Consider the following 7,431-nt stretch of genomic DNA (forward strand, 5'->3'; position numbering starts at 1 on the left):
TGAGATAGAATCTAGGTTAGTGAGCATAGATTAGTTTGGATCTTCTAAGTTTGGTCATGGTTTGAGCACAATTAGTCAAAATAAGGGGCATGAGGGGAATGTGTGTGTGAAAAGTGGACCTGTATCTGTAAGCACAACACTTCAATCAAGTCATTACATGCATGGTTAATCAGATATAATCAATGAATAATAAACCATAACAAATCGACCCATTGCCTTCTAAAAGATGCGAGTATAAGATTGCTCTCAAATTATTTAGCAATACCAGTGACTAGACAACATCAAGACGAAGGATTTTAATCTATATGAGCATGATGAATGCTAGATGGATGCAATATTGATCTAACAAGATTTTTGCAATATTAAGCTAAATGATCTAAATCAATATGAAATAATTAATATTCAATATATCAATGAATCTAGAGCAAAAACAGTATAATAACGATATATTCTCCAGCCTCTCTTTGAATGAGAGATGAGCCTGAATTTATAGAAAATTCAGAAAGAAACCAACAGCTAATATCAAATGATGATGAGCGGTCAAGATTTTCCAAGAGGAAGCACAATCCAGGTGAATTGATGTGATTGGATGCTTTTATCAGCTTTAAAGGAAATTGAACTAAAATTAAGATTAAAATAAGAAAAAAATGATTTATTCTCTATTTCATTCAATTTTAATATTTAATTGTTTTAATTGCTTTCTTTGAGATTATTTATCAATTTTTAATTTGTTTTTCAAGATTGTTTCCAATTGATTTCTTTTCTCAATTAATTCCTTCTTGGTCAATCAATTCTTTTTCTTTTGTTTTTTATTTCTATTTTTGAAGATTTGTGCTCAATTAATTCCTCTTTTTGATGATTTAATGGCAAATTGATTTATTTAATTAAATATGTTAGGATACTCAATTAAAATAATTGTTTAAAATTATTTACTTGGGATGATTTATTAATAAAATTAATATTTAATTAATATTGAGTGATTGATTTTGCCATGTGACATTTGATGAATAAAGAATTAATTGTGTGCTTAAGATTGATTTAATTGCCTTTGGTTAGGACCTTGGTGATGTTGTCGAGATTAGGGGCCCATGGTTTAGATGACCATTTTTAGGGTATTACATTTGCCCCTCTTTGAATTAATGTGCGAGTAGCACATTGGTTCGAAGAATAGTTGATGTCTAGGAGATGCCAGTTCTGAACTTGATTGATCACAAACTATATGAAAAGCAAGGTGTTAAGCTTGATTCGAAGCGACAAAGTTGAATGAAGTCTGATTAAAGTGATACTGTTCTGGAATTTGATTGAACTTAGGAACAATAGAAAAAAAAAGATACCGAACTTGAACTTGATTGATCAAGAAGCGGATCTTACTGATCTATAACTTGATTGATCTAGACATAGTGAGTGATGATAAAAATGGATCTTGAACTTGATTGATCAAGATACGATGAAGATAAACTGTTCAACTTGATCAAGAAACGAATGAAACTAAACACCTGCTTAGATTGAGTGTGATCAAAGATACTCTTTAAACCCTTGATTAAGTTTTAACGAATAATCAACTTGATGAAAAGTGATGAAACTGATTAACATTAAGAGATTGATTCAGACGAAGACAAATATCAGCTTGATATGAAGCGATGAAACTAATATGCCCCTAGAGATTGATTCGATTCAGATGATCGAGAGATCTCAACTTGATATAAAGCGATGAAGTTGAAATTCCCCTAGCGATGAGGTCTTATTTGATGTTTAGCAAAGATTAGCTGCTCGACTTGTAATGAAGATTTGAAAATTTTCTCGACATTTGAAGATGTGAGGTCATAAGGTCACGAGTATGGCCCCTCGAGAGCAAAATTGAAAGATGGCGAGGGTACATGATTGTAGGCAATTTTTAGCGATGATAAGTTGTTTGAGCACAAATTGAGTCAAAGGAAAATTTTAAAAATTTTGTGTTGATTGATAAGAAATTGAGCACAAAGTTGATTGTAGAAATTAAATTGAGATTCAGCGTCGATTGATGAGAAATTGAGCGCAAATTGAAGAAAGAATGAGCATTTGATGAAAAGAGCACTAAGTGGTCCAAATTCTAAAATTGACTAGCAAAATGATCTCAAATTTTGATTTCGATCCCAAAAATGGACTCAGGACGGTCAAATTAGCTAAGGGTACAATTTTCATGTCCATCGGAGCAAGTTGAAAAATTAGGTTTTTGGCTATATATGGGACAAAAGTGTCATTTTCAATTCATTTTAACCCTCAAAGTTCGAAAATTCAAAAAGCCTTATGCAAAGAAAATGGTGGTCCCTACTCATCAGCATCGATTCAAGCACCAGAGAAGACATAATCGACCTCGAAACTATGAGCCAGCGGTAAGTGATTGATCTTAAGCCTGTTTATGTTTTCAAATTTAAATTTTTTTGTTCATTTTTCAAGTTTTTCATGTGTTTGGGGTCGAGCGTCCCAATTTATCGTGCGAGACAGAATCCTGTCTCGTACGAGAAACTGGCAAATTTTCTTTCATCGTTTTAGGCCATTAGTTTTGTCGTTCTAGGGCCACCCATGTGTCGTATGACAGGTCTGTAAAAAGACCGTTTTGTCATGCAGGGTCTAAAAGTTTGTCGTTTTAGCCTGTTTTGTCATACCAGAGCTATTCCTGGCTCGTACGAGATGCTGCTTTTCTGTGTTTTGTCGTACGAGAGACAATGAGCATTTTTTAAGGTGTAAACATGAAATTTTGATTTTGCATTTGGCTTAGTTGGATTTGTGTGATGTTTTACTTCTCTTGTAGGCTCATTTGGAATGTTTTCTGATGCTTCGTTGTTGGGTTTTTGCAGGTTCAATTACCTCCTGTGTTATTTATATGTGTGTATCCTCCTACGATGGTATTAGTGTGAGATTTATCTGAGGTTGAGCAAGCTCATGTTGATTTGTGCGGCTTGACTCATTTGTTGAGAGTACCCGATATCCGTGTGAACCATGGGATGCTCACGACGTTGGTAGAGTGGTTTCATTCGGAGCATAACACATTTCATCTGCTGGTGGGGGAGTTGACGATCACTCCTGAGGATGTATACAAGATCCTTCGTATCCCTTTAGCTGGGGATAAGGTGGATTATGATTCAGGGCACCTTCCAGGATTACAGGCAGTCAAGCATGTCTTCGGTGATCCTGACATTTTGACTCGTTCCATGAGTTGGGACATACTTATGAGCAGGTACAGTGAGGAGTATCCTTTGGCATGCATCCTAGCAGGATTGATAGGTTGTTTTCTGATGCCGGACAGAGGGCAGCAGGGCTTCCAGTGCAGATGGGGCCAGATGTTAGAGAGGTTGATAAAGACCCCTCAGAGACTTGGTTGGGGCTCTTGTTTATTGGCCCACATGTATCGAGAGATGCATGAGATTGTATATAGAGAGGGATGTAGCATGGCCGCTGGTGTGTATATTATGCAGGTGTGGGCTTGGGAGCGCCTTCTCATGTGTCGACCGATAGTAGCTGATAGTAGAGAGCTTGGGCAGTAAATCATTTATAGGTATACCGGATATATTACACAACCCCATCTGGGCAAGACAGATTTCTGGAGATGGCAACTCGATGATCTAATAGTCATCGTATGGAGACCATATAGAGGTTTAGAGTCGTGGGATGACTGGTGGCTAGTTCGTAGGGACCTATTTGTTACACGCCCACTGATCGGGAGGTCACAGACCATTGTGGAGTGATTCGTCGTTTCTCGGGTGATGAGGCAGTATGGTCGGCCTGAGGGGATCTCACAGGAGTATACAACGTATGCTCAGTATGCTGACGAGGAGAGACAGGGATGGCCTTCGTGGTTATCATATGCTTTGGCGATGCAGGAGTTGACAGGGTTACATCGCCTGAGGTGGGATTATTTGGACGATGTAGCGGATGTGGGGGTATTGCCCCAGTATAGAGATCATTTTCAGCAGCATTCATTCCCACGTTTTACAGATCCAGGTGAGCAGGCTCCTCAGATTGAGGATGTTGAGGATGATGCCCCCGCACTAGCACAGGGACAGGGACAGGGCCAAAGACAGGGCCAGAGGCAGGGTCAAGCACATAGAGCTGAGGCTCCGCGACGAGGTAGTGGTGATCCAGGTGCTAGCAGTAGCAGGGTACCAGCTGAGGGAGGACCGCAGAGGGGTGAGGGTGGATCCCTAGGTGGAGTGGGTTTAAGATTGGGTGGGACGGAGGAGGCGCAAGAAGCACCTAGGCAAGTTCGACATCGGAGAGAGGAGCAGGGTGGAGATGGGGGTGGAGAGCCTGCGAGAGAGCAGGGGATAGACGTTGGATGATCAATGAGGGCACATCTTGCAGAGCTGCAATCACAGTTGCTAGTGGCTCAGACTTAGTTGGTCGAGCGAGACAGGCAGCTGGCCGAGATGAGGATTGAGCGTGATCGCCAGATCGTCGAGGTGAGGACTGAGCGTGATCATCAGATTACAGCGTTGAGAGCGGAGATAAGAGCAGAGATAGAGCCCCTGCGACAAGAGGTCCTTCACCAGTCTAGTAGGGCATCTTATTATGTTGCAGTGTATAGTGTTGGAGTTCCTATTGCGCAATAGGTGATACCCTACTCACAATACATGGCATGGTCAGAGGGAGCGTGAGCGCCTCATCAGGATCCCAGACATCAGGCTCCTCCTCCACCACCAGGCGATGAGGGAGAGGGAGCGAGCTAGATGATTTTCTTTTTTGTAGCTCGGATATATATTTTTTTGTAGACACACCCATTTTTTGTAGCCTATGTGATTCTTGCTCCGATGGGAGTTTGTATATGTCTTTTGACATTATTTTGTACCTTGAGGCTTGACATGATATATATATACAAGATTTGATTTGATTTCATCATACTTGTGTTGATTTGCTTATGAGATGTCTTTTATATGCTTTATTCTATGTGTATGCATTTCTTTTTAGCGTGAATGTATGAATGCAAATGATCATGGATGTCTATTTTTGTTTCTTTTCATATGCAAATGAATGATAATGCAAATGAGTCATGAATGCAATTTTTTCATTTTTTGTGCAATAAGATGAATGCAAATGAATGATAATGAATGTATGAATCTATATGAAATGTTGATGTATGCAGCTAAACATCTCAACACACAAGTACTCGATCGGAGAAATGATGAAAAGAGACCACTTAGCGAAGAAATGATGATGCTCCAACTCTCATTCAAAAGGCAAAGAGGAAGCATTGTTACTATACCGAAATCATTCGAAATGCATGAGATGCAGAATGAAATGCAAGAATGATATGCAAAATGAGATGCAACCCTAAACCTACTCACTGGACTTTGAACAGCTTAATTGTCATCTTTGAGCGTTTTACAATTATAGCAGGCAGATTTGAGTTCCTTTCTTATGTGCAATAGTAATGATCTTGTCCGCAATGACCCTTTTGTGTTCATATCCTTGGACAGATTACGCATGGACCCGGATTGCACAATAAAGAAATTCCCTCAAAACAAACAAAGAAATGATATGGAACCTCCCTGTAGCATTCAAATAAGCAGAGTCGAGGTATGTGAGGCGGTTCCACCTTGATGTGGAGGCTTTTATCATAGACACCCAACTAATTTAGATGTTTCCATATCATTGGGATCATTCCTACAAGTAGCAAACAAGAAAATATTATGCCCCCAATCCTTGCTCCTCTTAGTCACAATAGACTTCATCGAGTTACTCAGAGGAATAATAATCGAAAACCAATATAAAAAACAACATACAAAGAAAATTTCATGCATAGCTCAAACTGTTTAGTGATTGTTTTCCGTTATGTTGTTTTGCTTGTTAACTCGGTGATAAAACTCTTTAGTAGTCAGGAGACAGGTAACTGACTCGCAGTGGACGACCAGGTTTCACTGACGTAAGGTTGACTTGGTTGGACACGCCTTGGGACATGTAATGTGCCCTTGTTGATTACCTAAGACTGGGACATTGATCAGTTTCAAGCCATGAGGGTTCCAACGAACCAGGATGTCACAAAAGTGACTGAAATATGTACAAGCAAAAGCAAATATGCAGGAAAGCGGGAATGCCAACGTTGCGTTGATAGATGGAGCGCTTGAGTAAAAGAGGCGCCTGTTTGCCAGGTTTTCACCTGCTTGGCAGAGATTCATATATTTTTTTTACCAAGGTGCCTATTTATGAATTTTTCACCAAGGCATTTTCTCTCTTTTTTTTTGGGGGGGGGGAGACTTTTTCTGATTTTTAGGACTTTTTCAGGACTTTTTCTGATTTTTAGGATTTTTTTATGTTTTCCCTTGGAGTCTAGCAAGGTAAAAGGGATTTTGAGTACATGAATGGATAAGTGAATGATGGTGGATGCTTTCAAGGACTATCTCACAACATTAATCCAAGCACATTGTCCAGATATAGCAATGTAAACCAAGGATTTTAGCGATGTAAAGCAAGGGTTTTAATGATGTAAAGCAAGGATTTTAACGATGTAAAGCAAGGATTTTAGCAATGTAAAGCAAGGATATAGCGTAACAAAGCCATATGGTCCAAAGAAGTGGTCATGTCAAGAGGTTTGTGGAAAACATGTTTTTGCATTTTGTCCATAGTGTTGATCAAGATCAAGGGATAGATTTGGATAGGAGGCAGATATGATAAGCAAGATCAAAAGGGAGTAATGAAGGATGTAAGTGAGAAATGGAGAGGAGCTAAAGGGTATAGATCAAGTGTAATAGATAGGACACATGAATCCTACAAAGATCCTTAACCTTGTCAAGATCAAAGGTGGAAAAGGGATATGAACGTAGATAGAGAGGATAAGGGATAATGGATGATGAAGGATAATGGGAGAAGAAGGATAATAGATGGATGTACATGGATGGAACTTGCCCCCAGTGTAAAGTGCAAAAGGATAATGGATTACACATGACACCTGTTTGCCAAGTTTTCATCATGGTACTTTCCCAAGGCGCCACAAGAAGTGGTTTTCACTCGTGGACGAAATTATCTCTTTACTTTTTTTTCTGTTTTTTTTTTCACTTTTTCATCATTTTTTTTTTTCTTTTGGAAGATAATGGAGGCATGAGAAGGGATGGAAGAATGACCCCAATGTCTCACTGCTTTGGATGGTACCCTTAGAATATGATTTGCAATAGACCATGGCTATGAAGGTATGCTCAAAGATGTTGGCAAGATAATGAAATGAAACTAGGGCAAGGATTTATGCAAAGGATTGGATAAGAGGGATGGAAGGGTGAAAAAGAAGTAATGGATAATGGATGGGATGTTGGAAGAATTGTGTATGGATAGATGGAAATGTTGGGAAGATCAACATTGGCATACGCCTTGAGGGATGGTGGACATATGGAGGAGAAGTGAATCTCAGATTTTGAGATTTGGATGGAGGAAAGCTTATAGATTTTGGGGCATAAGAACCCAAAA

This window comes from Cryptomeria japonica, chromosome 3 (assembly GCF_030272615.1).
Source record: "Cryptomeria japonica chromosome 3, Sugi_1.0, whole genome shotgun sequence".
In the NCBI taxonomy this organism is placed as follows: Eukaryota; Viridiplantae; Streptophyta; class Pinopsida; order Cupressales; family Cupressaceae; genus Cryptomeria; species Cryptomeria japonica.